Source organism: Amblyomma mixtum, chromosome 1, assembly GCF_055824585.1.
Source record: "Amblyomma mixtum isolate Tamu chromosome 1, ASM5582458v1, whole genome shotgun sequence".
NCBI lineage: Eukaryota > Metazoa > Arthropoda > Arachnida > Ixodida > Ixodidae > Amblyomma > Amblyomma mixtum.
Window position 1 is genome coordinate 185,820,429 of NC_143012.1, and position 11,114 is coordinate 185,831,542.

General features: G+C 45.5%; 1 pseudogene; it reads right to left on the bottom strand.

Annotated features, from left to right (window-relative positions):
* Window positions 1-3,562: 3,562 nt before the first annotated feature.
* On the bottom strand, window positions 3,563-4,624 carry LOC149370206 (lewis-type alpha-(1,3)-fucosyltransferase-like; annotated as a pseudogene).
* Window positions 4,625-11,114: the final 6,490 nt, after the last annotated feature.

Genomic DNA, 11,114 nt, shown 5'->3' on the forward strand with positions numbered 1-11,114 from the left:
ATAGCGACACCCTTAAGTCGACAATGAATTCCGCGTTTTTGCGTATGTTTGCAGTAGACGCACGGGCGGGGAGCTCCAAGAACTTTCCGCGTAGTATGGAGGTGTACAGTGACCTCCAGCTAAAGTAACTATTTAAAAACACTAACGATACCATAGTGAGGCGCGGCCTTACTTGTCCCCCTACAAGGTAATTGATCGTGCAATACGCTAAGTTAGACGAAAAAATGAGACCAAAAGCCGCAATTACATAAACTTGCAAGCTTTACTCTTTATGCGATAATAGGTTTTCCTAGGCAAGCGGCACACAAATCTGCTAGCAAGGGGTATAACCAGACACTCTCAGAACAACAACAAAAAAGAAATGCGATGGGGCTGTCAGTTAGCCACGTTTGCCCACAATGGCATGCAAATCCGTTCATCACTCTTCGGTCCAGTCAATCAGTCTTCGCACCGAACTGCCCGATGCCTTCCCATCAAGACATCTAATGAATTTCTTAGTCATCGCACTAAATATAACTTTTGATGAATTACGTAACTCAGCCCTCTCATCATAGAACACCAGGCTCAAAACTCTGGCGGGCAGAGAGATCCACGAAATGGTAGGCACCCCGGAAGAGTTGCGAGCTCTTGTATCGAATCAATCACTCCGAGAGTATTGTTTCACGGAGCAGTCTCAGTAGGCATGGTCGTATTGTCATCTAACTCAGCGAGACGGTTAGCGAAAAAATGCACCGCATGTGCACTGCTCACCTCCGACCACGGATAGAAAGATAATCCCCGCAAGAGGAGGAACATTTTTGACGTGCCCAAAAAAGTCTTGCCAGGTGGTTTCCGGTGAGAATATGGATGGATAGAGGATAAGTCACGATAGATCGTTTTGCAGTACGGCGTTGATAACATAAGTGGCACTTGCCGTTCGCATCGCGCAACCTAGTGTTTTTGAAACGTGAACGTGGGTCGCGTAGGGTGGTTGGTTTATGGTTTATGGGGTTTAAACGTCCCAAAGCGACTAAGGCTATGAGAGACGCCGTAGTGGAGGGCTCCGGAAATTTCGACCACCTGGGGTTCTTTAACGTGCACTGACATCGCACAGTACACGGACCTCTAGAATTTCTCCTCCAAAAAAATCTAGCCGCCGCGGCCGGGATCGAACCCGCGTCTTTTGGGTCAGCAGCCGAGCACCATAACCGCTGAGCCACCGCGGCGGCGCGTAGGGTGCGATAGTGTTTACATACGTGGCTTGATCTCCACATTTTATCATTTGCTGCTGCCGCACCTTGCCCACTAATTTCATTTACTGACTTACATCGCGCAAACTCGACGAAAACTGGCGCGTGCAGAACTCAGGAAGTCCTGCTTAGCAGCTCTGCGCATCTCCCGCCCATACGTTGCCCAAGACTGCTGTATATTTTTTCTTGTGCCTTACTTTGAGCGTGCTTCATCAGATTTAAATTCAGCTCCCCTGAAAGCGGCAGAGATTCTATACTTCGTGGACCACAAAGCGCATATCCTGCCACACCAGTGGAAGAGTCATTCCATTTGTTATGGGCGCAAGTCAGCCAAACAAATAGCTATAATTCGTCCCTAGTGTTATGTCTTCGTCCCGCCCGTGATGTCAACTATGAAAAGTAACAATTTGAAATTTGGACTAAACGCCTCTTGTCAGCGACGACAATAATTGCAACAATCTCTAGGTGCATGAGGTACAATGATCTTAATAAGCGACGCCTGGTAAAATTGTCTTTAAGTGCGTTACTTTTACTTGTCCTTTGACGCATAGAACAGTCTTTTGAGCTCCGGCGGCCCGGCAGTGTCCTTGTCTGACTAGGGTCGCCGCGCCCAAAGCATTCATAAATTCTATACATTCAGCAGGGAAGAATACAGCAAATGGTACATATCTTAAACATAATAACAAGTTAGAACCGAGATGCACCGTAGCACATCTTTTGCGTTTAAATCTATACAGCGCACCTTCAAAGTATGAGCGATTATGCAGCAATTATCTTTTTCCTTTTTTGGAGGCACACTTTACATAGACCTTCGTTCTAGTGAAAAATTCTGTATCTGGGCTAAAAAACACCGGAAATAAAAGAAATGGATTTCACATTGTTTTATCATAAGACGAAATTTTCTTACTGAGTTCGGTTCTTGTACACAGTTCTCTTGATTTTGTTTCTTTTCTTCTAAACAAAGACTTCGCTTTAAAGTATGCAATCACTTTTAAAAAATGATCATCTTTGTTTGACAAAAATGGCATATTAACGCGGAGATTTGGGCATGATGGCCTCACTTAGTTAACTGCCACTAAACACATTTCACCTAACTTTTCCTGGCTTTTGTTCACGGGAAAGGAACAGCTCTGTCGTGCCGCGTTATGTTGGTCATCAAAACAGGACCACAGCAGAATTTTGAGCAGGCGTACAGGCAACCGCCGTATCTTTTAAGGCGAAAGCTTTTCATGGCCCATGAGTGGCGTGGACAAGATGTGTCACGCTTTCACGAATCCATAGCCAATCCACAATCCAATCAATAGCCATCCAACAAGCCAACCCATATTCCAATCCATAATTCAAAAAGCCAAAATATTATCTACAATTCCATCCACAATCCAAAAAAGCATGAACTGTCAATCAAGAAAAAAAGAAAATCAAGCACAGCGTAAACCCCTCGCACAGAGGCACACTGTTCACTGAACAGAGACTTAGATCAACGAGGGGGTTCTGCGTCTCGACTCATCATGCGGCTTTCCACAGGCTGAAGAGACCAATCAGCTTTAACAGATCGCGCGGAAACCCGCCAACTTTCAGGACAGGCAAGAACTTTATACTGTAAGGCGAGATCTCAAGTCCTTTTTGATTATCCGCAGTAGTATGTCCCAGAAAAACACTGCATCACGAAACCACACAAAACAATTATCGGCGCCTTTTTTTCTTTATTGCATGGAAATCAAACCCGCTGAGCTATCAAATGCCTGAGTCACGACGGTTCGGCGTTTGAAACTGAATAAAGGAGCGCCTGGTGAATGCAGACTTGTCAGAGAAGCGTCCATGAGTGATTAGGAGCATATAAATTACAAATGCCGCAATGTACCGAGTGCAAACGTAGGTTTCCGGTAAAGTTACTTCTTGCTTGGCGTGTCGTAACGCCGTCGTGCGACATCCACTGAAAGCCCCCTCAAAATGTACAACGCCTGTCTAGCAGATGGCGCCAATATGCAAGCAAAAATGCTTTCGCATTACCGCACATAAGTTTTCGTAAGTGCCTCCTTCAATCTTTATGAAGTAGATCTCCATCTTAGTCAAATGCGCGTTAGTTTCGCTGTGTAGCGCTGAAATATTGGTTTGGTTTATGGGGTTTAACGTCCCAAAGCGACTAAGGCTATAAGAGACGCCGTAGTGGAGGGCTCCGGAAATTTCGACCACCCGGGGTTCTTTAACGTGCACTGACATCGCACAGTACACGGGCCTCTAGAATTTCTCCTCCGCTGAAATATTGGCAGGACCAGTTTAAAACAGCGTCCTGAGAAGCAGCGCTAAACGCTTGTTTTAAGCAGAGGTTGACCCTACTGGCTCCAACTTCGGCAACGACCTCCGCCTAGCCACCAAGCTCCTATATCACCGTGCGAAGAAACTGTCTGAAATTTTTCGGCATTATGCATCTCGTTACAAAGCTCGCAAAAGCCTTCGTCCTAGAGCACCACCTTGCGATGCTGCTTCCATGTTAAATAGGCAGTATATGCTGTATAATTTTTTGACAGGGCCATCAAATGCTCCGCAAGCTGCTTTGGCGATTGGAACGCGAGAGCGTCGATGTATGAGTTCGGGGGCGCAATCGCGCTGTAATTTGCGTCACCGAACACAATAGGTATAATATTATACTTCAGCGCTTCGAAAAATTTTTCTGTTGCGTAATCAACGCATATAGAATTCTCGAAGGAAAGCATGTAAAAGTAATTACGCTCAAAGTCCTCATAACAAGCGTCACCCCTAGACTTGGGACACTTGTTTGTACCGCAAATGCCGTACACATCAACTTGTAGGTGCCGACTTAATTCTCCGACGAACGCTTCCCTTCTACCATCAGTCCAGCAGTTGCTTACCATCCAGACCGCAGATTTTTGTTTGGACTTCCAGAGGGCGTGAAGGTTTTTTGCGGATATCTCTGGAGTACTCCGACGAACAATCCTGCCGTAAGGTACGTACACGTCGCAGTCGGTCCTGAATGTCATGGTCCAGTTGAAGATATTCTTTATGGAAGTGAAATCTGAAAATACGGTGTTTGGTGGGGGCTCCATTATGTAGAACACCCACTTTTGAGACATGAAACGCTTGGACGAAAAATCCGCGGTGTTCATGTCGCGTACATGAAATACGACTGCTGCGCTAGAACCAAGTAGACGCCGGTCATTGGTGACGAAGCAGGTGACGTTGCACTGCTTGGTTGTGTCTTCCCGAACTGCGGTATCATTCAGTCTTCCGTACCAGGAACCAAAGTATTTGGTCCACATCATGATTCGTGGCAAGCTCTGAGCAGTTATGATGTTTCTCGATAAGTTTGGTTGTGCAAAACGAGGGCTAATGACCTGTAAGTCATGACCAGTTTTTTCACGTGGCGTGTGCTGCATTTCGCCTACTTAACGGAGGAATATACGCAGCACACCCATATCTTCACCGATGGTTCAACTACTAAAGAAACCTCTTCTTGTGGCCTTTATGTGCCTGCAACAAACCATGCCCTTTCTTACCGGCTGCAGCGGAGGACATCCTCTACGACAGCTGAGCTTCACGGCATTAAGGAAGCTGTTTCTTACATCCTGCGCCGAACCGCCGGCCGTTGGGTTATCTTCACAGATTCAAAAGCATCTCTGCAGATCCTGGCCAACCTGCTGAAGAAAACGAATCACCAGCCAGTTTCCCTCGACATCGGGTATATACATTATTTAGCTATTGCCGCAGGCCACTGCATAACATTTCAGTGGGTACCTGCTCACTGTGGCATTCTGGCTAATGAAAAAGCAGATGAAGCGGCCCGTAAGGGCCATCAACATCGGAGATACATTCGAACTTTTTTCACGAAATCGGATGCGTCCCAAATGGCTAAAAGTTTTGCTTACGAAGAAACGTATCGGCTTTGGAGTTTGCGGACACATCAGTACCAATTTCTTCACTCAATCGACCCACATCTTAGATCAAGACTCTCACCCAGAATTCCTCGACAACTGGAAACACTTTATCACCGACTTCGTCTGAATTCTGCATATACAAACGGCTTGCGATACCGTTTTGGACAAACGAACAGTTCGCATTGTGACAATTGTGCCTCTATAGAAACTGTGGAACATATCCTACTTGTGTGCCCTGCGTATGCTAACGAGCGTGCGTACTATGAACATTGCATGCAGAAGCTCTGCCCAGTGCCCCTAACAATGGACAAAGTTCTAGGTCCCTTAGCCTGCTTCAGGCAACAGAGACTTGCAATGAACTTTCTTTTTACATATTTCAAAGACATTGGACATCTTGATAAGCTCTAAATTCACTTGCACGTTACCTTCATGCATTCTTCATGCAGTGAACTTCGTCAGCCCATTTGTCGGACTATGCGCTCCATCATTCCATAGGTTACATCAATACTCGCCATTGCATCCTTAGTACCCATTTCATGGCCGCATTTTATCTTCGGGTTTGTTTTTTTTTACCTCTTCCACGCTGCTCTCCTTCTGTCTTTTTCTCCCAAATTCCCCTTCCTACGCAGAATAGCATGCCAGCGATTTTTAAACGCCGGCTAAATTCTCTGTATTTCATTAAAGAGTCTCTCTCTCTCTCTCTCTCAGACGTAAATCGCTGTCGTCCCCAAGTTTAGAAGCAGCCATTTAATAGCCGACGTCATAGCGAAGCCTGATTTGCTAGAGCCAGCAAAGCGGGTGGCACCTGCGAACGGAAAAATGGGAAAGGTTAGTTTGTTCGAAGCATCGTCAAATCAAACGTTAAAACCGGCACTTAGAGTTGTCAAGGGCGAGCAATGCTTCCGTAAAACTATCTGTTATGTAAAGTTCCTAACCAGAAAAACGCCTGTAGCGTAGTACAAATTTTTCTTCTAGCCAATAACACGCGTATTCTTCCGCGCCTGCAGTTCATAAACAAAAATGTGTAGTTTTTGCTTACTAGGGCAGCGGCGGGATAACTTAATGATACGCAGGGCTCTTTCCACACTACAGAAACGCGCGAAACTCAACCAGGACCCTTGCAGGTCACCATTTGCGTCAAAATTATAGGGGAGCCTAAATATATTAACCGTATAAATTACCTTGGCACCATTCAAGGTCGTGAAAAGGGTCGGCAGAGCCGCGAGGTGTCAAGAAAAGCACTAATTAGTGCATTTCCCAATAAACTATGGTTACTTTCCTGGAAGCTGCAAAGATAGTAGCTTCTCATAATGCTTCATGGCTACCGCGATTTCTCTGCGACCGCGTTTACATGACAATGTCACGAAAATTAAAAAATCTTTGTCGCGAACTCCATAGTTCTGAATGTAGGGCCCGAAGCTGTAGAGGCTCGGTTCTCAGCATTATTTATATGCAGAAGAAAGCAACTCACAGTTTCATGTTGTAGTGGACTTAGTTCTGTTTGAAATTTTTTATCTTCACAAGTGGTTAAAATTGAATCTATGTGAATAAAATAGTTTACCGTACGTGTAACTCTGTCACATATAAGTTCAGTAAGCTGTAAGCAGCCCTGTTTATTCTCTCCCACATGCCACAATAATATATTTCCTTGTTCACCCTACCTTCAAAAGAGAGCAAAATAGTCAGCCCTACCCATGGTGCACTAAGCGTTGGAGACCTTCGTACTTTCTCTCGCTGCCGCATGCAACGCTTCACTTGTTTGCCATTTCTTGTGAACGTCGTCTAAAGGAGTTTCGTGTTGAACACTGAAAACCTAACATGCGAATGGCGTTGTTAAGTGTGCTGTCGAAGGTAGGTGTGATCATCAGCCTAGCTTTGGCTGCTGCAGGATAAAGGCCGCTCCGATTCACATGAATTAAATCTATGCTGCAAAAGCTTCTACCCCTCATTCGTGCCAACTTCCCGATATAGTTTGCCCACCTCGATCTTCTACCAGCCCTCTTCTATCGTTATCTTCTCTTGGAACTCCTTCCACTTACCACTCAACAATGGGCCATCGGTTAAGATTGCATAAGCTGCCAGTATTCGTTTGCTCTTGTTTATTTCTACTGGGACATAAGTGATCCGCCTTCTCTAAACGTTTTGTTTTAATTCGATGACTGCCGACGTGCAATTAGATAAAGATGTCGATATGCTACGTCAGATCGTAAACATATTTGTCTTCAATAAACTTAAGCAATTGCCTCAGTATCGTCTTTTACCCGCAAGGAGAGCACTTCATCCCTTGTAGCCGTACGTTCATCTTCCTGTGATCGTATTGTTCTTTAGGCCTGCTTTCTCGCACACGTTCTCTGCAGGTGGCGAAGAACCACCTCAGCGGCCAGTGTGGAGCATTTAAGGTATGTACTTTGTACTGCTTCGTTTGTGAGCCCTATCGGAACCCCGCCGATGGTTGAAGGGTTGCAGCAGCCATTATCATTATCCCAAACACCGCCTCCAATCTCTTTAATTTATTTTCGAGGGGCAAAAGTGTGCTGGTCAGTGAAGGCACGTGTGGTGTGCTTCTCTTTCAACATGATGCAAACGCGGGAAGAGCACAGGGGAGATAAAAAAGGAGGGTGGTAGGGCAAGCATTCGTGTTTAGGGCTTAGTGTTTAAGAGCCTCTGATTTCTTCTGGTCAACATTATGAGCATCTACTTTCGCCCTGGTATCAGAGTGCATTAGGGAATTTTTCTTTTTGAGAGCATGAATCTTCTGAGTATTGCTTAGTGGCTTAAGTAACTGTTTTGAGTTGTTTAATGACCGCTAAGGTGTGCCTGTATGTGCGGGCTTCTCTTAAAGACGGTATGCTGTTTATAGCCTCCAACGCATTGCGCATGGCGTAAAGTTTCCTCACAATTGAGTCTGTCTGAAAATAATTAAAAAAAAAGATGTGATTACAGTCTTGCGCCCCAGTAATGTAGCGATCACAAACGCGTACTCAAAGAACCGAGTACGCGCTCACCAATTCAGAGAGCGGCCGACGCTGCTTTCAGCATCGTCTTAAAAGTGTGTCAGCACATTCTAACGGATGATGAAAAATGCTCTCCGCGCTCCACGTATCGAAGTGAGTGGCAGACGCCGCTCTCAGCTTTGTGTTGGAAGTCCGTCAGCGCATCCTTCCGCGAGATGAAAAGTGTGCCCCATGATGCTCGATGAGTGATAAGCGTAGCACCGACTGCCAATTCAGAGGCAGCTTTTATTGAGCGCGCACACAGACAAAACGAAATAGAAAGCGCGACTTAGAAAGCAGTTAAGTCGCGTATTCCAAGCTAGCCTCCATTTTCTTCATTTGTATCATCGTGCCACCCGTAGAACTCAGCCGCAGCTGCTCACTTCGAAACGGTCAGCTGTTACGATTTGTTCGTTCGAAACACGGTTGGGAGTGCTGGAATATAGCAGCGCAGTGGGTCGGTTTTTTTTTTCTCATTTACCTGGCTTTCTTTTAAAGGTGCACTAAAGAGGATTCTGGGCCCGTCTTTTTACAAGTATTCTTAGAAAACTCTCATTATTGTCCTGTGCGACAGATTTTCCTATTAAATCAAAGTAAACGTCCCTGCACCCGCTTTTTCTTTTAACTCACCTCCGAAAGTAGCAGAAGTCCACCAGCACATGAAACAACTTTCCAGCCAGTCGCGTGGCGGCTTACAGCTCTTCCATCGGCGGAGTGATACGTAAAAGAAAGCGTCCAGGTATATTATTTTCATTCCCGTGGGCCCATTTTGCGGCTATGTCGTCTGCGACTGACACTATTCATTCACGGAAACCTAAAAAACAAAATAAAAGCGAAAACGAAGCCTCCACGCGGCTGGCTGAAAACCACGCCATGGGTTGGTTGACTCCTACTTTCGGAGGTGAGTTCAAAAAAAAAAAGAGCCGGAAGCCGGGATGTTTAATTCGATTTAAAATTTCGTTTATTTGGTTTATGGGGTTTAACGTCCCAAAGCGACTCAGGCTATGAGAGACGCCGTAGTGAAGGGCTCCGGAAACTTCGACCACCCGGGGTTCCTTAACGTGCACTGACATCGCACTGTACACGGGCCTCTATAATTTCTCCTCCATAGAAATTTAACCGCCGCGGCCGGGATCGAACCAGCGTCTTTAGTGTCAGCAGCAGAGCACCATAAAAACTGAGTTGCCGCGGCGGCACATTCGATTTAATAGGAAAATTGGCAACACAGAACAATAATTCTAAGAAAGCTCAGAGAGCGTAGATCGAGTTCCTGAGGTAAAAGGACGAGTTCAGATTCCTGTCCAGTGCACACTCAATTCCGGAAAAAATGACCGCGTAGGAGATACACTCCCCCAAAAGCTGGATTGGTTGTTTTTCTAAACCATCTAACACTTACGGCAACGCGTGTGACTACGAGGTGAAATTAAAATTTGTGCATAAATGTATGCTTTGTAATTAACTGCATTACCAAAACTGATAAATATACTGTGAGAAGCCCCACACGATGGGAAAGTTGTTGCCTTCACCTAGCACCGTTGCGGCGTTTTTTTTCCTGGGTTCAAGTTACGTGAATCACCCTTTATACGGCTGCAAAAGGTGTAACATTCGCATTAGGTGTTTAGTTTAGTTTAGCTTATTTTAGTTTATTGGGGTTCAATGCCCCAAAGCTTATCGGGCTATGGGGAGCCCGCGGTGAAGGGCTCAGGAAATTTCGATTACCTGGGGTTCTTTAACGTGCACTAACATCGCACAGCACACGGGCATCTAGAATATCGCCTCCATCTAAATTCCACCACCGTGGCCGGGATCGAACCTGCAACTTTCAGGTTAGCAGCCGAGTGCCATAACCACTGGGCCCCCACAGCGGCCACGTTAGATGTATTCTTGCCTCTCGCTGCTGAGAAAGTTCTGCCAGTGTATTAACCTTTGCAGGTTATTGAGGGATCAGGGTAAGTGTAGGTTTTGTCGAAGCCGTGACAGTGCGCATTGCGTTACATTTATTATTTTCCAGCAATGCCCACTGTCATCGTGTCAGTTGATGGAAGTGAGCCTGCTAGAGTTTCCGGATTGAAGTACTGAACGCACAAGACGTCAGGCTGTCTCGGGCGTCCACTCCCGTCGATAATATGCGTTGGATTAAGAGTAACACAGTCGTTTTCTTTGTTCAATGAAGCATCCTGTACTTCTGTGTGATTTATGAGTCGCAAGGATCCTCAGCTCGTTTACGTCAGTTAGCGTGAATTGTTTAGTTGAAATTTCTTTCTCATGTTATTGGTTTGGTTTGGTTTTTTGGGGTTTAACGTCCCAAAGCGACTGAGGCTATGAGAGACGCCGTAGTGAAGGGCTCCGGAAATTTCGACCACCTGGGGTTCTTTAACGTGCACTGACATCGCACAGCACACGGGCCTCTAGAATTTCGCCTTCAAGAAATTCAGCCGCCGCGGCCGGGATCGAACCCGCGTCTTTCGGGCCAGCAGCCGAGCGCCGTAACCACTGAGCCACCGCGGCGGGCCTTGCTCATGTTATTGTTAGCCACATGAACATAGCTAGTCTTCAGTGGTGTCATTTCGGGACCTGCTTCACTTATGTACTCATCTTTCGTGTTCGAGTCTCCTTGTCACTTAAGGTATGACGCCACCTTTGAAAAATCGTTTTTTTTTGTAAAAATGACATTTTTTCTTTTTTATATTTCGCGAATCCCCAAACAGTCAAAAATCTTTTGCAGCAAGAATAGTGTTCGTATCTTATTTTGTTCAAAAGATATAGCCAACTTTCGAACAGGTGGTGAACAGTTCTGAAACCGAAACTGATGTGGTTTGGTAACAGAAAATGATAACTCAGCTTTAATCAGCGGCGTATATTGAAAATTTTCTCTTTTGTTTTAGTCTGATATGTAAAAGATTATTCAAAGGGAATTTGTAATGCTTCCTTTTTTTTAAACATAGCTTTAAATTTCCGCAAGGGGGATGCAAGACTCTAGAAGTATGGCTACAAGTGTC